The sequence below is a fragment of the Cygnus olor genome, chromosome 2 (genome assembly GCF_009769625.2).
Source record: "Cygnus olor isolate bCygOlo1 chromosome 2, bCygOlo1.pri.v2, whole genome shotgun sequence".
Classification (NCBI taxonomy): domain Eukaryota; kingdom Metazoa; phylum Chordata; class Aves; order Anseriformes; family Anatidae; genus Cygnus; species Cygnus olor.
In genome coordinates, this window is record NC_049170.1 from 4364074 (window position 1) to 4391550 (window position 27477).

Sequence of the window (27477 nt, forward strand, 5' to 3'; positions counted from 1 at the left end):
GGCACAGAATTTTTAATGACAAAAAATGTTCACAATTTGTTATTTATCACAGCTAAAAATAGGAGCCTGTTGAACAGCAGAATACCTGCAGTACAATTTGGTGATTCATTGGTGTGGTCAAAAGTGAAGGGTTTATTTATTCCTAGATGGTGATTTACTGGAGTTCTCATTATTGTCCTAATTCTGTTACCACTGAAGTCACTATGTCATCACTAACTTCCCACTCACTGATTTAAAGACCAGAAGGTTTTTTTAGATCATCTAGTTTTATTTCCTGCAGAACATGGTCCAGAGATTTCACAAGCTGATTCTGCAACAGATTTTCATTAAAAAATGTATGAAGATTCTGTAAGAGTACCTTCATTTAGATACCGCAATAGGACTACTATGTACCGTTAATTTCTCACATTTTGTTTTTAAATAGTTAGACAATGGAAATCTCTGCTGGCATTCAGATGACAATAAATTATTCATTTGTGATTCCCTGAGGTTGGAATTCAGCTTTATTTAAATTCAGGTGTCGACCTGTCATCTGTATGAATAAATTCCCAGTATAATCAACAAAGATCAGAGGCTTAGTAAAGGTGTGTGGATAAAGATGAGTCTGCTGGCAGATCACCCAGATCACACAGTAAGCTTCATTGCTGGTGTTGGCTAGGTCTTCACTGACTACAGCAGGAATTTAAACACCTGGATCGTATATAGACATTTTTGTTAGACACCAATTTAACAGTCTTAAACTGGAGCTGAATACCACCCCAGCTCTTGCTTCAGTGGCCCAGTGAAAGCCTCCTAATGCCCCTTGTCATATGTGATATATCTGCTAGTAACTGACAGGAAGTACATAGTCTGTGGGAGAGTCAAGATTTTCTGGAGCAGCTGCTGGGGCCAGGTAGGAAATGTGTGTTGCCTGAAACATCACTAGGTGCCTTGTCTAGGCAACTAAATCCTACCCTAAATGTATGTCACGTCCAACCTGTCTCCTTCCCAACTAGTCCAGCTGGTGAAATGTTTGATACCTTTCCTTTCCACTCAAGGAGTCAGAGAATGATTTTGGTCAGTGAATATTGCTCAAATAGGCTTGGTTGTTTTTTCTTTTTATTTTCTAAATGGCTTTGACAGCAGAAAGCTGCTGCTGACCCATCCATTTTAAGTAAGTGGGGGTTGGAAATGTGCCTGTTTCTGCCTATTGGTTTGGTCCAGCCAGGTGTTGTTGTTGTCAATATGGTGTACAGAGGTGACTTTTAAGCTGAGGTGTAGTAGTCCCTGAACCTACCTGTACTACTGGGTTCATAGCTATTAATGATTTTTTATTTATTATATCCCATGTATCATGACACACAAAACCCTGGAGTAAATGAAGAGCACACTAACTCCAGAACTCAAAATAATATAACTGGAACAATACTATAATATATCAAACGCAAAGTAAGTCTGGTGCTGGTTTATTTTGCTTATTCTACACTTGGACTCATGATATCCTCTGGGCCCTCATGATGGAAAAATACGTTTGTCCAAAAAAACCTGCGACTTAGAGGTAAACACTTGCCAGTACCCCGGTTATGTCTCTGTGCAAGCAAAAAAAAATAATAATAATAAAATTACTCCTGGTTTTAAAATTTTTTTTTCATTTTATTTTATCTTCTGTTCATTAATATTAGAATAAATAAGCATACTTTGCAAACAAGTGTTTATTTTAAATCACCAAAAAATCTATTATTTAATATTTACACAAACATATAATCTATTTTAGAACTAATCTGTGCTCAGTGCAAATTTGTCTTATACTTTCCACAAAGGAATAGTACAATATATGACTTGCAGATATCACTGAAATCTATATTAAAAGATAAATAACTTCCTAAATTCTGAAACCTTCCTGGGAGAACATACAGCATGACATGCTGTTTGCTCTAGTGCAAAAGCATTAAAAATTGCATATTCAACCACTTCTTGGATATAAAACATCCATCATCGTCTCTCCCCTTCTCATTCTTTCTCCAGGGTTTCATTTTTTAACATGGTTTGAAAAGCTTAAGGGTATAGTAAAAAATTTACAACATTGTGTAGCTATGTAACTGAAGGGGAAATAAAGCTATTATGCAGTCTATACCTTTACACTTGTGACTGTCCCTTCCTGCTAGAATAACTGATGAGGCAGCTGCCATATCATGTTTGTGCATAGTGGAAACATTTTATAAATTAGGGTACACAAAGGCTTTAACCAGTCTTCTGAACCGTGCCCTATGAACATTAGGGAGATGTGGGATCCTCTGGAGGATGATCAGATTCTGTGATTCACCCCACAGAAAGGCCTCCCTCACCACTGTTGACCAGAAAGAAAAGCCAAGACCAGCCAGCAAAGCCAAAGGTACCCCAGTTCATGGGTCCCCTCAGCGTGAGCCATGGTTGGTTAAGTGGAGATTTCACAGGTCTGATTTGGTGTTGTGCTAAGTGACGATGAGAATCAGTCATTGGGCTGGGTCTGAGATTCCATGAATGTGGTTTAATTTCATGCTCTGCTTCTGGATGGAGCAATAGCCCTATTTAAGTATACAATTGTTACAGAAATATGTAGAGTTAAGCACTTCAGTGTCTTTGTAGTTGTAGACCTTTGTCTGTGGAATAATGATGGGGAGCATTTTACATAGATAAGAGGTGTTTTGATTACTCCAGCAAAGACATTACATTGTCTATTCTGGATAATGTAAGCAATAGTAAATTGCAATTTTGACTATCCCATGAGATACTATGGAAACTGCTTGACTGGAGATCCAGTTCTTCCCTTCCAAACACAAATCTTATTGTAGACTTACTGGAAGATGTCAAGACAAGAAACAAAAGGCTAGGAGTGAAGAAGTGGCATGAGGGAGGAGGTTAGGTGGGTCCAAAGTTAAAGACATGGGATAGAAGGATTTTGTGAGACTCTTTATATATGGTGGGAAGATCTGTTATGTTAGCAGAGATTCAAAGAAACAGCAAATGTGAATAAGGGCTGTGGTCACCTTAGAGGCAGAACACGAATTTATGACATAACTTGACTTTGCTGTGTTTTCTTCAGCAGCTGTTCTCTAATTTTCAGGAAGTTTTGCTCCATGCCATTTCCAAAGGGTGTACAAGTCACCTGCACAATGTGCAGATGACCACATTTTCACTTGAAATTCAGTCAAATTCCACTTGCCTATCCATTTGTCTCTCTCCCTTAATCATGATTACATTTATTTGTGGGTACAACCAGAGTAAACTCATGTGCAAGGAACAGAGAAAAACTTTATTACAGGTTAGTTAATTTTTACACAGCATGCAGAAACAGGGAAGAAATACTCCATGGAAATGTTAAATAGGGCTTCTGTTCTGCTTGCCAAATGGAAGCAACTATGTAGCCACAGCATGAATTATAACTCTGAAAGTGTTTTGTTTTCTCTCAGCTGAACCATTCATGTCTTTACGGATGAATGGGAGTCTTGGATGAATTATAATCAAGAGCATAAGGTACTTCACTGTCTTCTGGCAGAAGTGGCTGACATACAGCAATTAGTGCATTAGCTTCTCCACCCTAGAGATCTGTGTTCAACATGTAATTTAGGATTCAGATCTTCAGTGGACAGTATAGTCCATCAATTTCAGTGGAGACAAACTGCACTGTCTGAGCAATGTGGCCATGATCCTAGGCGAAAAACCTACTTGATGGTTTCCTTTCATGCTCTCATTTGCTCAGGCATGAATCCACTACTGTATCTAATGGGGAAGATTGTAGTAAATAGCAAATAGTTTAAAGACAGAGGCTAGAAAAGTCTCCCAGAATTAATTTCCACCTAATTTGGAAGGGCATTAATGGAAGAACTTGCTTTGTTTTTGATCACAGTGGGATGACTTAGTTATTTTGAACTTAGCGGTTCTTTTAATGATCCTCCCAACAATGTTTGGGCACAATTTAATATCTTTGAAAATCCATACTGTGAAGAACAAGCAAGAATGACAAAGTAAGCCCGGGACAGGCAGTTGACTGCTGGGCAGTACTGATGGAACCTGAAAGGCACATCCAGCTATTTCTGCATGGAAGGATAATTGTCAGCTGAGTGCAACAGAGCAAAGGAGGAAAAATCAAGAGAGTCAAGTAACTTTCCAAGAGAATGTTGTTTTAAAGTGGAGGTGAGAAATTAGGGCGGAAAAGAAATCATGCTGCTGCATGCAATTTGGTCTCTTAGTATGTTTGAAGAACACCTCTTGGTAATGCAGTCTTTTAGCCACCATAACCCTGATATTGTAAAGTAATACAGCTAGGATTTTAAAATATTTGAAATATCTCTTTTGGGCTGAGACTTGTACTGTTCAAATAAGACCCTGTTTTAGGGGTGGAAGTCCAAAGTAACTGGCTAATATACAATAAAACAAAGAAAGTCCAATTCCTATCTGTATCTCTTGCCTCTTGCCCAAGGTACTGTTGTTATAACTGTTTGAAATGATGGTACTTTTTGATTATTGCCAGCTCTGGACGCTTCTCTGGAAGGGCTCTTGTGCTATGTTTGTGAGCCTCATGAGGATGTCTTGGACACCGGATGGCATCACAAGTGTCACTAGACACTTCTCTGTGAGGAACAGGATTGTGTTGTGGCCAGCAGGGAATTCACTGACACCCAGAACAGAAACTTTTGAGGCTCCAGGTTAGAGCCACATGCCATAGTCTGTATCATCTCCATGCCATCCATGATTATCTTATTGTCAAGGATAATCTTTGATCTCAATGTGGAATTACCAGCGTGAGTTGCCATGGTAATAGAACTGAACTAGTTCCTGTCATAGTAAATGTGAAGTAAAGACAACATTCTTGGGAAGTGGGTTCTCAAAGAGACATTCAGCTTCATTAATAAGATATGCACCTTTCACATTTTTACTTCTCTCTCTCATTAAAAAATTAACATGACTATATTTTGCTTGTTTTGTGAGATAAATCCAATGCAGTCAAATCCTTAACTGGCTTTAGGTTGACTTTCATAATAATCCCTACTGATTACATTGCATTATCTTACTTTGAGTTCACAACTTCACTCCAGGAGAGAGCACAACTGTTAGCATTCCTGACCCAGAAAATACAGCTTTTCATGACAGTGACTATAATTTTTTTTCCTCTTAGAGAGGTGGCCTTATGACAGCCTACATCATTGCTTCCGTAGCTACAATGTCTATGAAATAACCTAGTCTACAAGCATACTTTTTTAAAAAAATAGATACATTTGGAAAACCATTTTTATAACTGCTTCTTCAGGTCTTTGCCAAGCACAGGTGAGCCAAAAGATATTTTTAATTAGTACAAAAACAGGTTCCGTATTTACATTTAAGCTTTCCCAGGTGTTTTGTCTTCTGATTCTCCAACTTAGAGTGTGTATATTGTATGTATGTGTAATGACCCTACATGCTTTTACTGAACTAAGACCATTTTTTCACTGATATTAGTGACTCTGCAGAACTGAATTTGGCCTTTAATGACAATAAATAAATAAATAAATAGAATTAGCTTTCCAAATAAGATACTTACTCTTGGTAATAACACCATACATCTTCATAGGCATGAGTTACATGGGTAAATTAAACCAGTTTGAGGAAACTTTCCTCTTTCTGGAAATTATTTCTTTGAATAAAGAATCTCAAAAGTGGTAGAAGAATTGGATAAGTATTTGTGAACCACCAAGCTGTACCACGAAAGAAAATACTTTTGATCACTTTTGCTCTTACCAAACAGTCCACAGGTCATAGTTATCCAATAAGAGAAAGAGAGAAATGGATGTTAGTAACTTATGTGCAGAGACTAGCCATTAGATATAGCTGAAGATGATAGAGGTCATGGCCTTCAAACCCAGTAATCTTTCTACTTGTGCTATTAAAGAGAGATGTTCCTTAATTTCCCACCTATGTGGGCTTGTAATGCATTTACACTCTGACTTCAACAAGTTGTTCAAAAGGCACAGCTGAGACATGAGAATCATATACTGCAGTCTGCCTTTTTATTGTGTTACTCTAATGCCAGTAACATATCTTTTTAATCGGCACATTTAATCTTGAAGACAGTCTTGCAGAGGATTGCTAGAATGACAATACAAATGGCTTTGTTTTTCTCCTGTTCACAAGAGCAGGGGCATCAGCGGCGATTAGTTTTGTCACTAAGGCAACTACTGGCAGGGAGGGAGAAAGGAAGGGTTTTACATAACAACCCTCCTATGGCAGCTATGCAGCAGCTTCTCTGATAAACAAATTCTCTCTTTTTGGAGCACACAATAGCCTAATTCACTGGCTGTGAAATTATTTTCCCCTGTAATATTAAGAGAGAAGACAGGGGCTGTGGGGTATAGGAGAGGTGGAGCTGCCTGCTGCATTATGGTCTGTGCTGTTTCTGGGTCTAGCCATGTGTTTCATGACTAGATGAACATGAATCAGTTTAAAGCAAGGCAAGATGCCTCCCTTCTACCTCCCCCACCCACGTCCCCAGCATAACACAAACCAGAAGCTATACAATTATGCCAGAATGAGAGAATCAATTACATCTCTGTCTCTTAGGAAGAAGCAGAGTCTATAATGCAGATGTTTTTACAGCTGTGAGTACTGCTGATGATTTAATGGTTTTGGATAATTGATCCCTAACATAGTTGTTTTTACAGATGAAAGGGGGAAAGGGTTTGGGGGAGGGAAAAAGGAAGAGAGCAATAAATGTAAGAAGAAAAAAAAAAAGAAAAAGGAAAAAAAAAAAAGAATCTAAGCTACCATTAAGTGCATTTCTATTTTACAAGACAGTACTTTAAAATGATATTTAACAGAGACAGCTTGAAGAGAGACCTAACACACAGAGCAACTGTAATCCTACCTCTTGCTGAGTCCTCACTGGCTTTGGAGCTGCTGCCATACCACGTATTCACAGTGCTTGCCTTTTTGCATAAACTCTTTGCTTTGCTCACAGCTAGTGACCAAAAGAGGTTGGAGAATAGGCTGAAATATAATTCACAGCTTTGTTTCCTGCTCTTGTAAATTCTTTTTCCTTTTAACTGCATTATCCATGCTGGCAAAGTATCAGGTTTGCTATTGATGCCTTTGTTCTAATATCAAATAATGACCCTTTTTGCCCCCATTATCAAATAATGAGACAGCAAACAGTTAACCCTAGTATTTCAGAGTTCAGTGTATGGTATTTATCTAGCAAGATTATATTACAGTTCATCTTAAACAAGAAAATCACAGCTTCAGACACTTTCTTTTTCTTTCTTTGCTTCTTTCCCTGTTTCCTTTTTTCTTTGTCCTTCCTTTTCTTTCTCTTTTGTTCTCTTATTCTTTTTCTCCCTCTCCCTCTCTCTCCTTCCTTCTCTCTTTCTCTCTCCTTCTATTTTCCTTTCTTTCTCCCCCTTTCTCTCTTTCCTTTCTTCCTTCCCTCCTTCCTTGCTTCTTGCCTTCCACTCCTCTCCCATAAAGACACAATATTTAGGACTGACCTCAGTCCCAGTAAATGAAGAGTTGATCATTATTATTAAGGTTAATCATTAGGGATGATTACTATCCCTGCCAAACCTGACAGAAGAAATACTTTTAACAGCTAAATAGCCAGAAGAGGGTGAGGTTACAGTGACATGGTGAAATTCTCTAGGACTAGTTAAAGCCTAATCAGGAGTGGGAACTCATTTGTCTGAACAGAGGTGTCCAGTACTGTAAGAAATTCCCCAGGTGATCTCTTCTGGACATCCACTTGCCACTTCAGCAAGGAATAGGTCTGCTGCAAGTCCTGTATGATACTGATGAACTCAGTGCAGATGTGTGGGGCTATTGTGTATCACAGGTGAAAAGGCACTAGGCACATTATATGCCACCTGGACCTCCACTGGATGTCTAAATGACAGATACTAAATTGTTCATAAACACAAGAACCAGTATTCAAGGGTCCTGTATTATTCAGTTAGTCATAGTGGTTCTGTGTAGCCTTAAAATCCATCCTTACAGTTTTGCCAAATATTAAGATCAGGTACTTGGCTGATTTAATAGGTTATACATAAAAAACAATATTTGTTACTACCGTTATTGATGAGTGATTAATAACACATAGAAATTCAGTCTTTGCTCTTGTCCCTGCACAGTTATTTCTTGGAATATTTAACTGGCATAATCATTTTTTTATTTTTAAATCAATCTTGACACATATACTTACTCATATCCACAGAATTACTTGGCATGGATGTGTCTAATTGATGTTAATAATGTCAAACCGAGGGTACCATCTAATAAATACATGACTGTTGTGGTTTAGCCCGGCTGGCAGCCAAACACCACACAGCCATTCGCTCACCCTCCCCCCTCCCTCTCCGGGATGGGGGAGAGAAACGGGAAAGTGAAGTCTGTGAGTTGAGATAAAGACAGTTTATTAAGACAGGAAAAATAATAACAATAATAATAATAATAATAATAACAATAATAATAATAATAATAATAATAATAGTATTAATAGTAATAATGTGTACGAAATAAGTGATGCACAATACAATTGCTCACCACCCGCTGACCGATGCCCAGCCTATCACCGAGCAGCCGGGGCTAGCCACCCCTATATATTGTTTAGCATGACGTCAGATGGTATGGAATACCCCTTTGGCCAGTTTGGGTCTGCTGTCCTGGCTCCGTCCCCTCCCAGCTCCCGCTGCATCCCTAGCCTGCTCGCTAGCAGGACAGAGCGAGAAGCTGAAAAGTCCTTGGCTTGGTGTAAGCATTGCTCTACAACAATTAAAACATCAGCATATTATCAGCGCTCTTCTCATTCTAATCCAAAACATAGCGCCCTGCCAGCTACTAGGAGGAAAATTAACTCTGTCCTACCTGAAACCAGGACAACGACCTAATTTTCAAACTGTTCAAAAATTGAAGGTTGTATTAAATATAAAGAGACTAAAATTTACTGGTCGAGTCTGCAGGTGAGAATCACAGGTGTTGTAAACAGCTCCAAAGATCTCACCTGCTTTCAATGGCATTTGCCAGATTTACTCTCGCAGAGGTTTGGAGTGAGGAAGTCTAATAGTTTCTGACATTACTACCATGTTGGTGGTGCTTTTTCCACCCCATTTCTATTCATTAGTCTTTCCTAGCCCTGCACTTGTAAATTAATTTTAAAATCTTTGAAAAAAAAATTCAGAACCAAGCGTCAGGAAATGTCACTGCATATAACATGTCCCTGTGAACAGAAGATAAACAGGCAAGAAACAATCTAACAAAAATGTAGAACCACTGAGGTGATGTAGACTATTAGTAAAAGTATCTCCAAGACAGGAATTCAGATCACAGTGTTGCTGATGTCATCATTTTTTAAGAATGTGTATGGATGAGCATGCGGGGAGATGATCAATGCAAGCTCCTTCAAAGCATGTCACCTCTGTGTACAAACGCGGTGGCCTAGCTGCTGTTTTCTTCTGCATCCTCCTCTCTCTCACTTGTCTGAAAGAGAAGGGAAGAAACAGGATAGTTCAGTCTGAAGCATATATTTCATCTGGTAGCCCTGAGGTATGAAAAGAGAAAGTGATGGGGAACAATATGGTCACATCCTCTGCAGGCTACCAAAACAAAGGTGTATGTTATAACATCAAATGACTGCTTCAAAGTGCTGATATACAGTATACCTTCCCAAGCTACAAGGCCCTAAACCACACATTCCAGCCCCGTGTTTTAGCCATAAACAATCAATTAACTACTCAATTTAGCCTTATCTTCTGAAGCAGGTAAGGATCATTTTCTATGATTTTTTCCTAGTTGAAGAAAAACCTTCCGAATACTCACACTTCCAGAAGGTGTCAGGAGAAAATAAAATACATGCTTAGTTCTGAAAGTATATCTGTTTCTCATATTCATCACTCATTTAATATTAATAGTAACAATAATAATACCTTTACCTACAAGCTTCACCATAGCTTTATAGTCATAAACAGAATATGGATGAATAAATATTAAAATCTGTGAGAGCTCATGGGTCAATTTGGCTGCCAACTTGGCTTCTCATTTCATTGACTTCAGCTGAAGTTTGTTAGAAAAAGTTTGGGTCTCAGTCCATTTTTTGACGTTGGAGAAATATGTTCAGGGCTTTTTTTGATGATAAATTTAAACCAACTGATCAAAACCACAGACCTAAATGATTGTGTTGCAAATAAAATAAAAAATAATAACTAAATAATCAATCAAAAAAGAGTATTTGTTGTTGCAAATGATGTTTCTTTGTGGCTAGGCTTTTTTAGACTTTTTTTGAGTAAGTCAACAACAGATTTTCACAGCCTCTTCTCTGTTCCTCAGGAAAGAAAATGCAAATAGTCATGAAATTACCTTAAGAGGAAGCTTTTGCAAGACCCACTGTTAGAGTCCAAAAGTTCCTATCCCTGGGTGGTTTTCTTTGTGAAAGAGAGAAATATACAGCAGTGATTAGAAAGACTGCAGCTGGACCTGCGTGAATGATCATCCCCAGATATAGCACTCCAGTATGTTCCATCTGATTTCATTCCAGCAGGCTGATATAATAACAGCAACCTACAAAGACGTCTTGGCAGATTTCAACCTACCAGCAGGTTAAAGTTCGCAGAAAATGTAAAGCAGCTGTTCCATAAGGGAAATGTTTTACATCTGCTACCCTGCTCTCAGCAGTGAAGGAAATCTTATGATAGAGAATAATTTAGAAAAACAGTTTCCTTGGAAAGTTCTACTCTTAAAATTTCTGTATTCTTTTTAGTCATGTTAGGTCAACCACAGCAGCTGCAGCCTAAGGAGTATGCACCAACCATGTTGTTGCATTAGAGGTAAGGTCCTTTTACAGCCACACGGCAATGCCATGGTTCCAGATACCTGCTCAGCATTTCAGTTAAGCACATTTTTGCTGTGGCACATAGCTATTATAACAAATTTACTTTAGAAGGAAATGAATCATGCCCCGAATATTGACTCTCTGGAGTTGATGTGCATTGACTCTAAGGAAGTGTAGGTTGACTGAGTAATGTAAATGTCTACATTTAGTCAGCACTGCTTTTTGAGACATGACATTAACTGCTTGGCTGTACCCTGAGTTGTCAAACAGTGACAGCAGTGTAAGACTGCAGAAGGCTGAACAGTAGACAGAGGACTTCGATGTCAAGGGTGGAGGCTGCTCAGGAATATTTGCTTCTAGTGGTTCCCATTCCTGTTACTTTACATGCTCATCTTGACGGAAAAGGAGAGAGCCTTTCAGATGGAAAGGAGGTACATGTGGAAAGACTTGTTTAATACTGTGAGAAGCTATAAAAATGGCTTGTGGAAAAACCAAGTAGGCACCATGTGTGGACAGGGTATCTGAACATGTGCTAAATCTGGATTGTGATTACTGATTTTAACATACAATATGTGATAATGAGTCAATAATTTCCTTTAATGTCATGCAGAGATTTTAATATTCTTTGCTTAATATTCTTTTTTTTTTTTTGCTTAATTCTTTGCTTAATATTCTTTTTTAATATTCTTTGCAAGACTTTGTGTGCACATTATGCAAGGGTTTATAAATAACTCACGTTAGATTTGGATTTTATAACAGGGTGGGAATACACTATAACATTTTAAGTTAGAAAATAGTAAACCTGAAAGCATTGTAATGAACTTTTTATAAAAATAATTGTGAGTTAAATTTAAAGGAATTATGATCATCCACTCACTCACTTCTCCAAATCAACATGCAAAAGCAAAAGAATGGAAAATTTTCAATGTTTTGTTGAGAGAAGTCTACCATGGAGCTGTTGAGGTGAAGGCCATATCCTAGAATGTTAGGCAAGGACTTATTTTAGCCCAATAATCCTTTCTTCTTAGTAGGTTTTATTTCCCAAGGTCCAAGAAGGAATCTGCGCAATGGAGTCAGAAAATAGGCACCAGTAATCTGAGTGTGTTTGAAAAGAAAGTGGGTATATGTACACCCAGGGACTTCACAGTAGTTCACAGGTAGTGCAACAGCCCTTAGCACCACCTCTGCCAAGAGTTTTATCTGCTTCTTCTCTGTCATCCCCAGCAGCTGTCTCCAAGGTTGCAAGACATTTTCTTGTCCCCTTCTTTTTTTTTTTCTTTTTTTTTTCTTTTTTTTTTCTTTTTTTTTTTTTTTTTCCCCTCATGCTTCAAAGTCCAAATTTCCATTCTTAAATCATTGCTTCCTTTGTCAGGGACATGGAAAATATGGTTTTGAAAGAACTAAAATTTCCTTTCTGAAATGAGGTTTGGCCAAGTGGTCAATATAAACACTCCAGTCTGTGGTTGTTGTGATCTTTCTCAGCTGTTATTTTGAGGAAAGAAATAAAGGAATGGGAAAATAACAATAAACCGTCATCTCCATGCAAATAAGGGTAGTGTTACTTTTCCCTCAGTGGATGAACATAAATTGTCCCCAGATTTTGATGATGTTGCAAATAACAAAATGCCTTCAGAACCTTCTTTTCCTTTGAAAAAAAGATTTAATAATTGTCAGTAGGAGTATGGGTGGCAGCATCAGAGGCTCAGTAGCTATTATATAGGCTGGTAAATGCAGTGCTAACCTTGGGTATGGCTGCAAAATAATCTCTTCAGAAAGGCGGTGGACAAACTGGAAAAATGTGCTGTGGTTCTACCACCAGGCAAGCGTGATTTGAGGAGGAAGGCAAGTGAACTACAAGTTAGGACAGCAGCACTGAGAGAGTTGTCAAGTTCAATGCTGTATTTGGCTTAAAATCAGAGGTTTGGGGGCCTTTGACATTTATGAATAAACAGAACTTGGTTATGTTCAGCTGGAAGTACATTTACCCGTCTGGATTGTCAAAGGTATAATTCTTATCAGTACTTTCAAATATTTCTTTAAAAAAAAATGTTTATGTTATGATACTTCTTCTCAATGCCAGCCCAGGAGTGTCATGATACACCTCCAAAAGACCACATCTTGCTGTTGAGTTATGACACAAATATAACATGACTGAGCACTGGATATAAACTTGCCATGAGATGTTTCAGAATGTGAGGCAGTAGTCTCAAACTGAGTCACAGAAAATTCAATTTAGGCATGAAGATTTTTTTTTTTTTTTTCTGTGACAGTGGTCAGACACTGGAACAGATTACCCTCGGAGACTGTGAAATTCCCATCCTAACAGATATTCTAAACCAGGTTAGAGACAACATGGGGCACCTGCTTTGAGCAGCTTGGTTGGACTAGAGACCTCCAGATACCTTTTCCAATCTCAACAGTCCTGTGATTCTATGATATATAATAAAGATAACTCTGGAACCACAGAAGGCCAACAGGTATATCCACAGAATTGTAAGCTTCAAAATGGTGTGATTTAGTGGTGAGAGACTAGAAGGATGAATAAATAGTTGTTGTTTTGTTTTTTTGTTTGTTTTGTTTTTTGTTTTTAACTATAAGTCTGTCCTCGTAGCTGCTATGTTTCGTTCTGACATATATCATGTCTTGATAAACCTATGTGCAGGAAAACACCAGGTGATTAGTAGCTATTCATTTATGGACACAAGCCTTTCTATTCCACACAATGCCAGTTAGTTTGCAACAAACTCACAAACATAAATGATAGCTTTCCTGTATGGTATAAGTGATTGCTTCTAGAAATGAACTTTCAGCTTATTTTTTTGTTTGAAGCATTACCCTGAAGCCCTTCTGAAACAAAAAGGACAGTAACCCACTTCTCTTATTTGGAGTGAAAAACATTCTCTTTCTCAACCCAGCTCTATCCAACAGTACGGAAATTTCCTAGCAAATGAAAACACATCAAAATGTCAAAAATGAAATTCATTCTACTTAGACAACAAATACAATTGCTGTTGATTTCCTGAATTTGTAGTTGTCTTTTTTGTTTTCTTTAAAAGCTTGTTTACAGGATGTAAACTGCCTTTTTTTTTTTTTTTTTTTTGAGAGGAAAAGGAAAAAAAAGCATACGTAAATGCTGCTAAAAATAAAAGATATTTTACAAAGTACTGCATTAAGCAAATGATGATATTGTACAGTACCAGAGTATTTAAAGTGTCAGAGATGGATGATTTGGGAAATGATGTACTGCAAAATTACTGTAAGATTTCATAGAATTACTAAAGTGACATGCCAAGAAAAGCCTATTATAAACACTTGCACATTGTCATATTTGAACAATGATCTATTAATAATGTTTCCATAAAATATTTTCATGTAATTAAGTTTAAGGACATGAGAAAGAGAAATGAGAGATGAGATGAAGTTGTACCTTGAGATCCTGTCCTGACTCTCAAAATTTTCTACCTGGCTGGGGTTTTAACAAAACAGATACTGGTTTTGGAAGCCTTTTTTCTCATATATACATCTGCAAATGCTTTCAGGAGATTAAAGACACCCAACCTATTAAAATTGGGCCTTTATGAGTGAGTTCAGCTTCTGCAGCCAAAGACTGAAATGTCTGTAACAGCTTTTGGATGTATTGCTCAGGATTCTTATTCAATTGCCACTTTCTAATGGAAATAAATAAATGTGTTTTGTTGTTGTTGTTGTTGTTGTTCTTGGTGGTGGTGGTGTTTTTGTGTTGTTGTTTTTTTTTTTCTTTGTCCTGCACGAATGATAAACAATGTTTTAAATATCCACACTGCATCTTCCCTCAATGTTTCATTTCCAAATAAATTTTCAACTACAGATCCATCTCTTTAACCCAAATGAAAGACGTGCAATTTTAGGGTGAATTAGTGACAGTTTACCAGCGCAGAGTCATCTCCAGCAGGAAGCATGTGAGTGGATTCCATACTTCCCAGATGTGAGCCTGTTTCCTGTGATCCTCCTTTTCTGCTGAGCTAGCATCTCAAAATACCAGCCCGATGATTTAATGTCAGTATAAATGACTGTCCAGCTTGCAGCTTTATTTCCAAGTATTGTGGATTAACAGTCTTTACTTTGAGGGGCAACTAGTCTAACAGCTTAATTATGATGAATCATGTCAATTAAATGCAATGTTTGTCTTTATAATTGAAAAATTAAATAGCTTGGAAAATTTGTAGGCCACAAATACTATTACAATTATTCTGATGTAAATCGGATGTAATTCCTTCAGAATCAGGGTCTTTTATCCAACTGGTCACCTTTTGTTTTTTAAGTGCACATATCACCAGGGAGTCTTGACTACAGGATGTAAAATAATGAAAAATACTTAAGGATTGCGGAAAAAAAAAATCCATTTTGCATCCATGTTAAAAACAAGATCTTTCCTAAGTTTTATTTTGAAAACTAAAAGGAAAAGGTTGACCTGAGAACTGCAGTTGTGACCCCTACCTAGCAGCAGCGAAGGGACTTTAAGAGCTAAGACAAGGGTCTTCCAGAAGTTGTTCATTCCTGCCAGATCAGTTCTGGTTCTCAAAGTCATAAAGGATGTCCATGGAATAAATGAGAAATGGACCTTGGATCTTTTTGGTGTTAGCACCACCATATGAAGGACCTTCTCAATGAGGTAGTCAGCATTTTGTTTAAATACACTGAAATATGTTTATATTATGTTTATATTATATGTTTATGTTATATATGTTTACATATGTTTAATACACTGAATATGTGTTTAAGGTATTGAGTAAGAGTGTATCTGGACTTGATTCTCTGAGCTTTCCTGTCTCTGAGTTTCCCTTTGTAGACTAGGATTTAATTTCCCTGTGTGAAGAAAATGGATGTGAAACCTGTCCGATGGGTCAAACAGCTCATCCGTGCACTCTGACAGATTATGTACTGACATCTTTCTTGAGACTATGTAATTTAAAACAAAACAAAACATAGGAGTTGTTACTGAAACAGGAGCTTAAAGAATCATAAACCCTAACTAGACAAAGTTTACTTTCTGACTCTCATATAAGGGGAAACATGATTCATAAAAACCTCTTGTTAGGATTTATACCTTGAAATATGCAGTTTGTCACACAAGAATTTTCTACAGAGAAAATAGAGGCGTGAGTAAAGTTGAAATTTAGAATCTGGAAGTAACAACATTTAGATAAAATTACTTTGATTGACAGACACTTGGTTAGTTGATTAAACAAAAAAAATCTCAGTTTTCCACAGAAATCAGACCTTATCAAGAGTGGTTGCAGCTGAAAATGTCTGACAAGCCCCATTCCCTGCTGTGCTGTTGTTAACACACAACAGAGTAATCCATTTTACAAATGACTGCCACTTCACCCATGATGAAATGCAACCACATGCAGTTGAACATCAAATTACATGAGTGCACCAACGCACAAAATATACAATGCAAATGTGAAAGTAGGCCCATATGTTTAAATGCACAGTCTTATAAGCTGCAAATCCTCTTTTGTTTTTTGTTTTGTTGTTGTTGTTTTTTTTACCATGCAGCTCTGCTAATGGTTCACCTGTCATATCAACTGTTCGAAAACATGCACAAGACTTTCACGTATAGCATATCTATGTTTCCCTCCTGTTCTGTACAGTTATCATTGAATCATCTGCTCATTTTTCTAATGTGATTATTTTATTCACACATTATTATACACCTTTGAATGTTGGGTACACCATGAGATGAATGGTGGGCGCAGTTAAGACAGAATTCACATTCAAGTCAGCTTTCTCCTCTCTCTCTCTTTTTTTTTTTTTTTCCTTCGTCACTTGTTTGTCTAGTGGTGATTAAGGTTGCGGTTCCACTCATTAGTGAAGTGTATTAAATGGTAATATCAATAACTGTCAACAGCACTGCAGTAGGACTGACTGTTCCACAAATCTATAAAAACATGCCAAACAAAGCTTTCTGAACATCGTGTCTCCAAGCATAGTGGAAATGTTTACTCCTTGCTTCCTGCTCCTGGCTCATGATCGGTGTAAGGGATATAACAAGAGAGTGACTGTTAAACACAGCAGAGCTATGCTCCATGCTGTCAAGTAGTCTGCCTTACACTCAGAGGTTCCATGATTAGTTTACTTGGTCTTGGAAAAAAAAATTTAAAAAAATGACAATTTTTTTATTACCTCCTCTCCACGAATTTATCCATGAATCATCACTGACAAAATCTCAGAGGTCATGTTCTGATAAATATTTAAAAGAGCCTTGTATGCTTAGAAATTCTGCTTGGAATCTCATTGTATACTGAGGTATGAGCTTCAGGCATTTTCCAGTTTGGAGACCTGCTGTGACAGATGCTGTGTAGAGAAGTAAAGAATAGCTATCTTTACCATAAAGACCTTTTAAGACATAACAGATGGATGTAATAAAGGGAAGCTGAAGATGGCACTGGGAGAAATGAGTAGAAAGGGTGAGATTACAAAATTAATGGGATGTTTTATCCAGAGGAGGAAGATGAACATTTTTTAAACCAGCTTGAAAAAGAAATCACAACTTACCATTAACCTACTTATTATTAGACAGCTGTGATAGAGAAATCTTCCTGAAAAAGAAACCTCTCTGTGTGCCTATTTGTGTGTGTGCAGGTGGTGGCTTAGTATTATGAAAACAAATGGGATATGCAATCATGTTGTTTGTGTATATTTTAATCCATTTTCACTTAATAATGGGCAGTTTTAGACTAATTCAGCAAACTATCAGAATCTTAAAGATATTACATTCTGACATGAAAAAGATCATCATCATATTCAGTGCAGAAACTGCACATAGCCTCTAATGCTGTTTCTTTCATCTGTCAGTGGACTGTCAATCCAGTATCTATGCGTCCCTGACCAACCAGCTAACCAGCACTGGTATCTCTTGCCCTTCTGCTGAAAAAGGTCAGTAGGTGATGCATGGGAGTAAATAGTGTCATGAAGGGAGTGAGGGAACTTGGGAAGATGGAAGGCATGTAATTGCATTGCTCTAGAGATCAGCTACACAAAAGATATGGAAGGTGTTATAAGAGATGAGAAAAGATAGAGAGGACTCTTAAGAGGAATCTAATAATACTTTAGTGATGGTTTTGGGAGGAATTTCAGCGAATTTGAGAGTGCTACATTTCAACATGCACTGCATTAGGACACCACAACTTATTTGTACTGCTTCTCAGTTTCGATGATAATTTGAAATTTTGTACATTTTTAAAAAGTTCTAATAGAAAATGGATCAGTCTGTGCTTCAAGTCTGAGCTGCCTCGAAAACACTATTCTTTATCTTGAAGATGGAGACTAGTCAAACACACTGTCCTTAATCCGCTTAGTTCCAAAGCCCTCTCATATCTTGGTCTTTAAGAGCCAATATACAACATCTCAAGTTCAGAACAAGCATTCCTATTGTTGTGCCACAGAGTAAAATACACACCTCTACAGAAAATATTACCAGGCCATTGTGTCCATACAAGTTCTAACAGCAATTTTCCAGGGTTAGCAGGCTTCAGCTTCTCAAGTCTGTGAGACACTCATTAATTTCCTGTTAAAACTGTTCAATAGTGTAACAAATCTTGCTTTCATTTCATGGCATATGTCTTAATTTATTCATCTTTAATAGTTTGTTCTTTTATATGACTGACTTGTCCTAATAGTCAGGAGAGAAGGCAGTTATAAAACGTTTGGTTGTCATTAATGTGATTAGCTCCCTTTAAGAAATTCTGTATTTAAGAGAATTAGGAAACATAAGAGATTTCATTATCCAACCTTGCTAAATGAAGACCATTTAATCAAAATCATTTGTAAGAAGAAAAGAACAAACTTGTAGCTAACTTTACAGAGGTGTGCAAGGCCAGCTGTAGTGTCTCTTCAGTAAAGGATGAGTAGGATATTCTCTACACTGAGGATAATGAAACTGGAAAATGTTTATTGCATTATTCTTTCCAGCTAACTTCCATGCATTTGAGAGTTGGTCCCTCTGAGCTATGATTTTTTCCCCCAGAACATGTCCACTATCTTTCCTCTTCCAAGACCTTTGGAGGATGCATCCACCTTAAGCAACACAGGACTCTTCTAGATTCCATTTGAGGAGTCCCTTCCTGAAAACATCCAAAATGGGATATGTATATCAGGAACAGTCACTTCCACCTCCAGGCTTTGGAACAGTAGCAAGGTTAGAAAAAAGAAAGAAGTTAGGTTGGAAGGTCCCTCTGGAGGTCATCTGGTCGATGCTCCCACTTTAACCATGGTCAGCTTTAAAGTAGAAATGAAACTTTAAACAAAATGGTGTCACACAGACCTGTTGCAGGACTGGATCGCAACTCCAAAATAGACATGCTGTAGAAAGAACAATGTAGTTAATAATTAAGAGTGGAGAATGTTGACAGAAATCCCTGAGCTGGGGTTAAAGATTGTTTAAGAACTTTCCCAACCATTTTCCCCCTAGAAATCCCATAATTGATACTTGCATGGGCTGTGCTTCCATCTGTTTCCAGACCACAGGTCTAATCCTCTGTGGTTTCTGTAAAACAATTAAAATTTTTAATCTGGTTGGTCTGGGCCATATTACCTTCCGCTGAAACCAATTGGACTATTTGCATACTTTTCGTGCCTCGACTCTGCTCCCATCCCATTTGGTTTTGGGTGTGGAGACCTATCATTGACTTTAGTAGGAAGAGCATTCTTCTCTTAATTAAGATGTACTCATCTTTGTAATTATTTACAAGATTTCTCATGTTATTAGATGTCTGATATTTTGACAGAAATAAAACATTCTTGTTACTGCTCAAAGAGAATTTTGCCAGTGAAACTCTCTGAAAAGTTACTTAAATCTACTCAGAATTGATGGTGACATTTCCAAAGTTTAGCTCTTTTAACTGAAGTGACTGTATTGTTTGTCACAAAAGTAGAATTACATGTGTTGAGCATCTAGGGGACTTCCTTATTTTTAGAAATGAATAATATTTTTAGATGTTGCTATGGAAGCCACTTTGGAAGTGATCAGAATGGAGTGAAATGTAACTTAAAATATACTTGCAAAAAATTGCCTACTCACTCTCTGAGCACCCTGAAGACCTCAGAAAATGTATAAGAAAGCATGAACTACAAATGTAAGCTGATTCATTACAGAACTCTAATCAAATGAAATAACTTTGGGTATAGATCCTGAGATTTATAGTGATGAGGTACATGCTTGAAACTGAAATGTACTGTAACCTGTAAGACATCTTTTCTAGAGAGATCTTAACCTTATTCAGCAGAAATCTTCCTGTGGAGCAAGGCATTCTGTAGAGAACAGGAGACACATATTCAAATCTGTATGACTGTGGCTCTGTTTTAATATCCTTCTCTATAAGTACCCAATTATATAGCATTATCTGTCCAGTTGTACTTCCAGCAAACTCCCCCCAGTTGAATAAATAAAATGTGAGATATCTGTCAAAAGCTTAAGAAATTTAGGCAATATGTTTTGGGTCAAGAAGTCCCCCACATGCTGCCAGCTTATAACTCATGATTAAGAGCTAATATAGCTCATTAAATTATGCACTTTATCTTGCTACAAAATCACATACCATTTCTATGTGGCTCACTAGAATTACGACTCTGAATCTATTTTGCTAATAAATATATAAGCATCAACAGCATATATATAATGAAATAGTCAAATCCTGTCAGGAGCTGAACACTTGCAGCTTCCACTGAATACAGTACAAGGTCTATAGAAAACAAACTGATATATTTTTTGCCTGGGTAAAACCCACCACAAGGCCAGATATCTGATCAAACATTTTGAAGCACCAGTCGTGTCATTTCTTCCATTTCACATTAACTCTCTGCCCTTGTGAAAGAAATAGACAGGTAGAGAGATGAAAAGGGAGAGGCTATTATATTGTTTCTTCCCGTCACCCTCTGAAATTTCCTCTTAAGAAATGGTGCAAAAGTTGCTCTGTGTTTCACAGTCCCATCACCCTTGTTTTTGTGTGAAAAGCTGGATATGGAGAAGTCTTTCAACTTCTTATGTAGGCTCTTATTAATTTATTTCATAGGGACATATCTTGCCTTACATTTGGAAAAAAAGCAAAACAAAACAAAACAAAACAAAACAAACAAACAAAACAAAACAAAACAAACAAACAAAAAAAAAACAGAGCTAACTTCGGGGCTTATAAAAACCTGTGATAATTGACCAGAAATTTGAGGCAAAATAACACAGTACTGATTGGTATAGGTATGGATAATTCCTGAAGGTGCAAAGTAGTCCTGAACTAAGCATTAGGACTGTAGTTGCATTAGCAACACACGTTAATTCCAACGGCTAGTTTTTGATTACATTTAAGTCATTACTATCACCTATCACCTTTACCATTAAAAGGGACACTTGTCAGTTAGCCTGGTATCCCATATAGAAACCAAAAAAAAAAAAAAAAAAAAAAAAGAGAGAGAGAGAGAGAAAGAAAAAAAAAAGAAAGAAAGGCAAAGGAATTTGACAGTGTATTCAGGCACGGATGAACTTCCAATAAGCAGGCACAGTGTCTGACTTCCAAGAAAGCTTTATAATTGGACCAAGCGTTTCTACCTAGAAACACTTCTAAAGTATCTGCTTTAGAAGCTCCCCAAGGATGGCTGCAAATTTTGACTGTTTTCTTAGCACAGTCCACCTGCTTTTTAATAGGTGGGAACTTAATAGCAATGTGCAAGGACAAGGCTGTCTTTGTAATTTTTAAGCAGAGAAGCAACTACTAATTCAGGGCAGGATGCTGTATTGGGTTTACATGGCAAGCTTGATGGTCAAGATACCTAAATTTAAGACACATGTTAATAAATATGAATGCAGGTGCCTCCTTGTGATTTAGGTGTTTATTCAAAGGAGATTTAATCAATGCAACCAAGTAAAGCCTAAGGAGTACAAACTCTCCTTTTTGGTCCAAGACCCAAACCTGTGAATTTCAGAACCTTTCTTCATGTTCAGAGAAAGAGAAGTGAAGAGCATTGCCCCAGAGGTTAGGTCCCATAATCAACACAGTAAATCCATTAAGAATAACACAGAAACTCTTCAGTACATGAACTGGTCCCTACTTTAAGTACTTGCAGGATCTTGCGTTATGAGATCTTCCTCTTAGCAGAATTTTAGATGTGATTATAAAGAAATCAATGATAATGATAGCAGTAATTCATTTATCTCTTTGTCACCAACACCCTTAAAACACTCATGGATTATTACTGTGTCTACACCTCTATCTAAATGTTCTCCAAGCCTGGCAGCATGAATGAACCTTCCAAGTATAAAAATGGAAATGATGAAACAATTTTCTCTGGAACAGTGAACATAAATTAAATATATATATATATATATATATGTGTTATATATATTATATATTATTATATATATATATATATATATATATATAAAATATATTTTTGGTCCTAATACATTGCCAAGATTTAAAGATGTAACTATATTTATCGTTTCCCATGAGGCATCTGTAGTGTTTCACCGAATGATATTGACGAAATGCAAAAAATATAGGAAGGAATTGATGAAAGGAAAAAACAAATGAGGCGTACAAAGGAGTCATTTATGAGGCAAAACATCCTGCTTCTCTAAACAATTGCTGCAAGGGAACAATCTAACTTTTGAAGGTGTAGAATTATATTGTAGAATTATACTACAAATTGTACCTAAGTAAAGAAGGAAAAAAAAAAAAAAGTACTCTATTGTATGTCAGTAGTATGGTTATATGGTTATATATACACTAGCAGACTGCTCTAATTCCAAATGTTCTCTTTAGCTCTTGGCCTTCTGTGAACTCTCTTCAGGTTGTCAACATTTAAAGCCTTTTGCTTTATAAGCTTTTAGAAGCAAAATCATACAGACATTAATTTAAGCTTTAGCCAATAGTGCTGCAGTAGTTTATTTGAGAAACGTGATTTGGGACTCAGAGCCTGGGTCATCGAACAGTTTGCAACACTGCAATGAGAAAATGGTCTCACTAATCACAGACTCAAAAAATCAACGAATCACAGAATGGCTGAGGTTAGAAGGGACCCCTGGAGATGACCTAGTCCAACGCCCCTGCCCAGCAGGGTCACCTGGAACACCTCACACAGGATTGCATCTAGGCAGATTCTCTTCAGAGATGGAAACTCCACAACCTCTCTGGGCAACCTGTTCAGTGTTCTGTCACTCTCACAGGAAAGAAGTGTTTCCTCATATTCAGCTGGAGCTTCCTGTGCTTCAGTTTGTGCCCACTGCCTCTTGTCCTGTCACCAGGCACCACTGAAAAGAGTCTGGCCCCATTCTCTTGACAGCCTCCCTTCAGATATTTGTACACATTGATAAGATCCCCTCTCGGCCTTCTCTTCTCCAGGCTAACCAGGCCCAGCGCTCTCAGCCTGTCCTCATGTGACAGGTGCTCCAGTCCCTTCAATCATCTCAGCAGCACTCCTCTGGACTCGCTCCAGTAGCTCCATGTCCCTCTTGTACTGAGGAGCCCAGAACTGGACACAGCACTCCAGATGAGGCCTCACCAGGGTTGAGAAGAGAGGCAGGATCACCTCCTTGACCTGTTGGCTACATTCTTCCTAATGCACGCCAGGATACCATTGGTCTTCTTGGCCACAAGGGCACATTGCTGGCTTATGATTAACCTGCTGTCCACCAGGACATCCAGGTCCTTCCCTGCAGAGCTGCTCTCCAGCAGGTCAGCCCTTAGCCTGTATTGGTGCATGGGGTTATTCCTCTCTAGGTGACGGGCCCTGCATTTGTCTTCATTGAACTTCACAAGGTTCCTCACCACCTAACTCTCCAGACTGTACAGGCCTCTCTGAATGGCAGCACAGCCCTCTGGTGTATCAGCCACTCCTCTCAGTTTTGTGTCATCAGCAAACTTGCTGAGTGTGCACTCTGTTCCATCGCCCAGATGGCTGATGAAGAAGTTGAACAAGACTTTTACCCAGTACTGATCCCTGGGGGACACCACTAGCTACAGGCCTCCAACTAGACTGTGCTGCTGAGCATGATGCTCTGAGCTCTGCCATCCAGCGAGTTCTCAATTCACCGCACAGTCCACTCATCTATCCTGCACTTCTTGAGCTTGCCTCAACAGTCAAATAGCCGAAGGTTGTGAAGGTAGGGGGCAGCAGTTTGGAGGCCTGAGCTTATTTCCCAATCCTGGCAGAAGTTTGCTGGGTGAATTTGGACAGATCAGATTTTTCTTCTGCTGTTCACTTTACCTTGCATGTTAAAGAGATATACATCTTCTGGAACTCAGAGGGTAAAAAGAGATAAATTTCATAACAGAAAGAAGTGCATGGACTTCTCACAGCTGTTACCCAGACTATTGGGCTAAAGCAAACAGGGAATATTATAAAAGTAAAAAAAAAAAAAAAAAAAAAAAAAAAAAAAAAAAAAACAAAACAAAACAAACAAAAAAAAACACCTCTTCAGGTAGAGAGCATTGAGATGTTGCTAGATCTGTCCATGTTGCTGAGACTACAGACTGATTCCACTAGAATTAGACATCACGCTTCCTTTGCCATGTTGTTTCAGAATAAATTCTCACATCTCTATCACATCGCTAACAGTGTAGCATACCTTATGAGATAGATGTGACATGGATTTCTCAGAGTAGAAATTCATGGTAAGGTAGACTCATGGAAGAAGTCAGACCAAAGTGGTCCATTAATGGACTTGTTCGTACCGAATAAAAGTAGAATTAACACCTTTAACACCTTTTTCCTTCCTCTGTCTGTATTTTACAGAGGGTTGTCAAGAAACTGCATAAAGTTGACAATGGCTTATACCCTATGTTCCTTGCTTGGGTGTGCTACAGCTTCTAAATCACAGTGACATCAACAGCATGACTTCCATGGACTTTCTTCTAGTACAGGTGCCCTAGTATTCCTTCAATATATTATTCAGTATTTGATGTTCTGATTTCACTTTTCTCAATGTCTTTCATTATAATATTGTCTTTATGAGCACCAGGTTATGCAGAATACTTGTATTTAAACATGTGTAGAACTAGCTATAGGGGGGTTTGGTAGTTCAGGGATTGGAACATGAGTTATCTTCTGCAGGCAGTCAGAAATGACTGCTTGGTGGGTTGAATTCTTAAGAATTTCTCCAGTTTGTTCCTGATATCAGAGGGACACAGAGATAGATGGAAGCTATCAAAGAGGAATAAACAAATGGGAAGAAACACAATGTCCAACTAAAATCCAGTAATCTTAGGATTTTAAGAACACACTATTCAATTATTCAGTAGCCATTGCTTCCTGATAGGAAGGGAAAAAGAAGGTAAGTTCCTGTGGTTCTTTTAGCCTCACTTACTATACAGAAATTAAAAAATAACGATAATTCTGGTTTGCTGCAGACATGTAGTTTCCTCTTTCTTACTTTAAAATAGTTTCATCTCCATTTAGGTATTTTTGTTTTTGTTTTGCATTTAAGTGCATTAAAAAGCAAAAAAAAAAAAATGTCTGCAACTACTCTCACTTGAAATCACCTTGAAGTAACAATGCCCTTCTGTTACCTTACTTAGAACTGAAGCCCCTTACTTAAGTGATTTTGAAATTGAGCATACCTTGATTTATTATTGCTTGCATCCCCATACCCACAGAACAGCTATTATTTGCTCACTGTTGGAGAAATAGGAAGAAAAGACTTAAACATTCCTTATTAGGTCATTTTAGCAATGAGTGCAAAAAGAGGTACTCAGAGAGGGGAAAATGCAATCCAAATTCCAGAATTATTTTCTTTTTTGACCAGTATTTGAATGTACTTCTGTAAATTCATTGATGTTTTTGTTTTTAGCATGGACATATTGATTGCTTTATTCTTTGTTACAACATCTGTTTGTTCAAGGCCCATAAACAAAACAAGAAGATGTATTTACCTCCCTTTATACCATTTTGTTCATTTGGTCTTTCTCAATTCCATTTGGAGGGGACAGAAAAAGGAGAGGACAGACAAAGTCTGAAGGGAAAAACAAGCATTAATAAAGGAAAAGAATAAAAAAAAAAATCAAATAAACAGTTGAGTAAGAACCTTATACAAAACAAGAATAAAGCGAGTTTCTTCCCATCAGACAAGGAAAAGACACTTGTAGTTTCCAAGAGGAAAGTGACTGCCAAACCTTGTTTTGTCTTCCAACTCCACACATATTACAGCTTTCTTGTAACTAGATAAACTTAAGAATAATAAGCTCAAAACCCAAGTTTGCCTCAAATTTGGACCTCATTTTGGCACATGTCAGTTGATCAGTGGATTACCAGTAGAAAACTATCCCCCACATCTTCCCTACATTCCCTTTACTAGCACTTGAATATGCAGCTAGACAGAAAACTGGCTTAGCTGGAAAAAAAAACAAAAAGCTCAGATGTCTACTGAAGCCACCTTTCATTTACATATTTGTTTTCTTGCCTATGTCCAAGAAATAATATTACAGATATTTCTTATTCCTTTTTTTTTATTTTTTTTATTTTTAATCTACACCCCAAAATCATATTTTCTAAATGATATCTGTCACGGATTTTACAGTCAGGTTCCTATTTTTGGTTATAAAATCCTACATAGCAGAACAATTTAGGGGCTTATTAAAAGCACTAACATTTGTGACACTATTTTGAAAAAATTTCACATTTTCTTATTTTCAAACATTTTGAAGCCATTGCTCTTAAATGCAGTTCCATGATGTCAGTAAATTGGTAGCATAAAATGTTACATTTAATACCACTGACAGTAGCCACCATTTTAAAATCTGGCTGGATCAGTTTACAAATCTAAAAGACCACAAGGGACTCTATGGCAAAGCTAATGTGAGTGTTGTGCTTGAAAACATGTTTCTGTTCTCCTTTTGTTATGATTTTTTTTTAAGAATCATTGAATAAAAAGGTAATTACCTCACCCCACAAACTCTTACTTGCTCAATACTGCTAAAACTATTTAAACCGCTTTTGAAAATATTGACACAAATCAATATGAATACCACTATGGGTTTTGGCTCAAGTCCTTCTTTCATTATTGGCTACACCTATTCTGTAACCAATGTGCTAAAAACACAAAGGCAAATATGTATAGGTGTTGAATAAAACTGGATCTGGTGCTGTTAGCCAGATGATGAAGGAATAGAAGCTAATTTTCTTTACTCAATTACTTCCAACTAGCAATAGTTATTAGGAATCTACCCAGTTGGAGAGTAACAGTGCTGCTTAAAAAAACCTTCAGAACATCATGTCTAACACAGCTGTTGGTGGGAAGTCATTCTGCATTGCTCCTACCTATTTCTTGCTGATGGCACACAATGTGTTTTGACATAAGCCTGTTGCCTGTGCAAAGCTTTCTGTTTTATTAGTCCATGCAAGTCCATACTAGACAAATAATGCACACCCCACTAGCAGCAGTAAGGGGCCAGAGGAAGCTCTGTGTCAGTATATTGCAAACATTAGCACTGGAACACACAAGTTTCATTTCCGATTAATTTGTGGTTGCCAGATGGTGAATCAACACTTTTGCCAATCTGCACAATGATAGTGGAATTGCTGTTGACTGCCTATCTTTCAGATATTTCCCAGAAACAGTCCTTTAAATGCTGTTCATTTTGTCTATTGTTGTGTTGAAGTCTTCAGCAGTATGGTTTTACTCTCTAAATTCCATTTGTTTT

The 27477-nt window shown here is 37.5% G+C and overlaps 2 long non-coding RNA genes across 2 annotated transcripts in view; one reads left to right on the plus strand and one right to left on the minus strand.

The window, feature by feature from the left end:
* LOC121066285 overlaps positions 1 to 6924 on the minus strand; it is a 32318-nt gene extending 25394 nt beyond the window's left edge. Inside the window, exon 1 of the long non-coding RNA XR_005817634.1 lies at positions 6857 to 6924. This is a non-coding gene — a long non-coding RNA (uncharacterized LOC121066285). The remainder of the gene's footprint in view (positions 1 to 6856) is intronic.
* A 2259-nt stretch (positions 6925 to 9183) lies between these two features.
* On the plus strand, positions 9184 to 11966 carry LOC121066286. Its single transcript, XR_005817635.1, has 3 exons — positions 9184 to 9522; positions 10733 to 11235; positions 11851 to 11966. It is a non-coding gene; the product is annotated as an uncharacterized LOC121066286 (long non-coding RNA).
* Positions 11967 to 27477: the final 15511 nt, after the last annotated feature.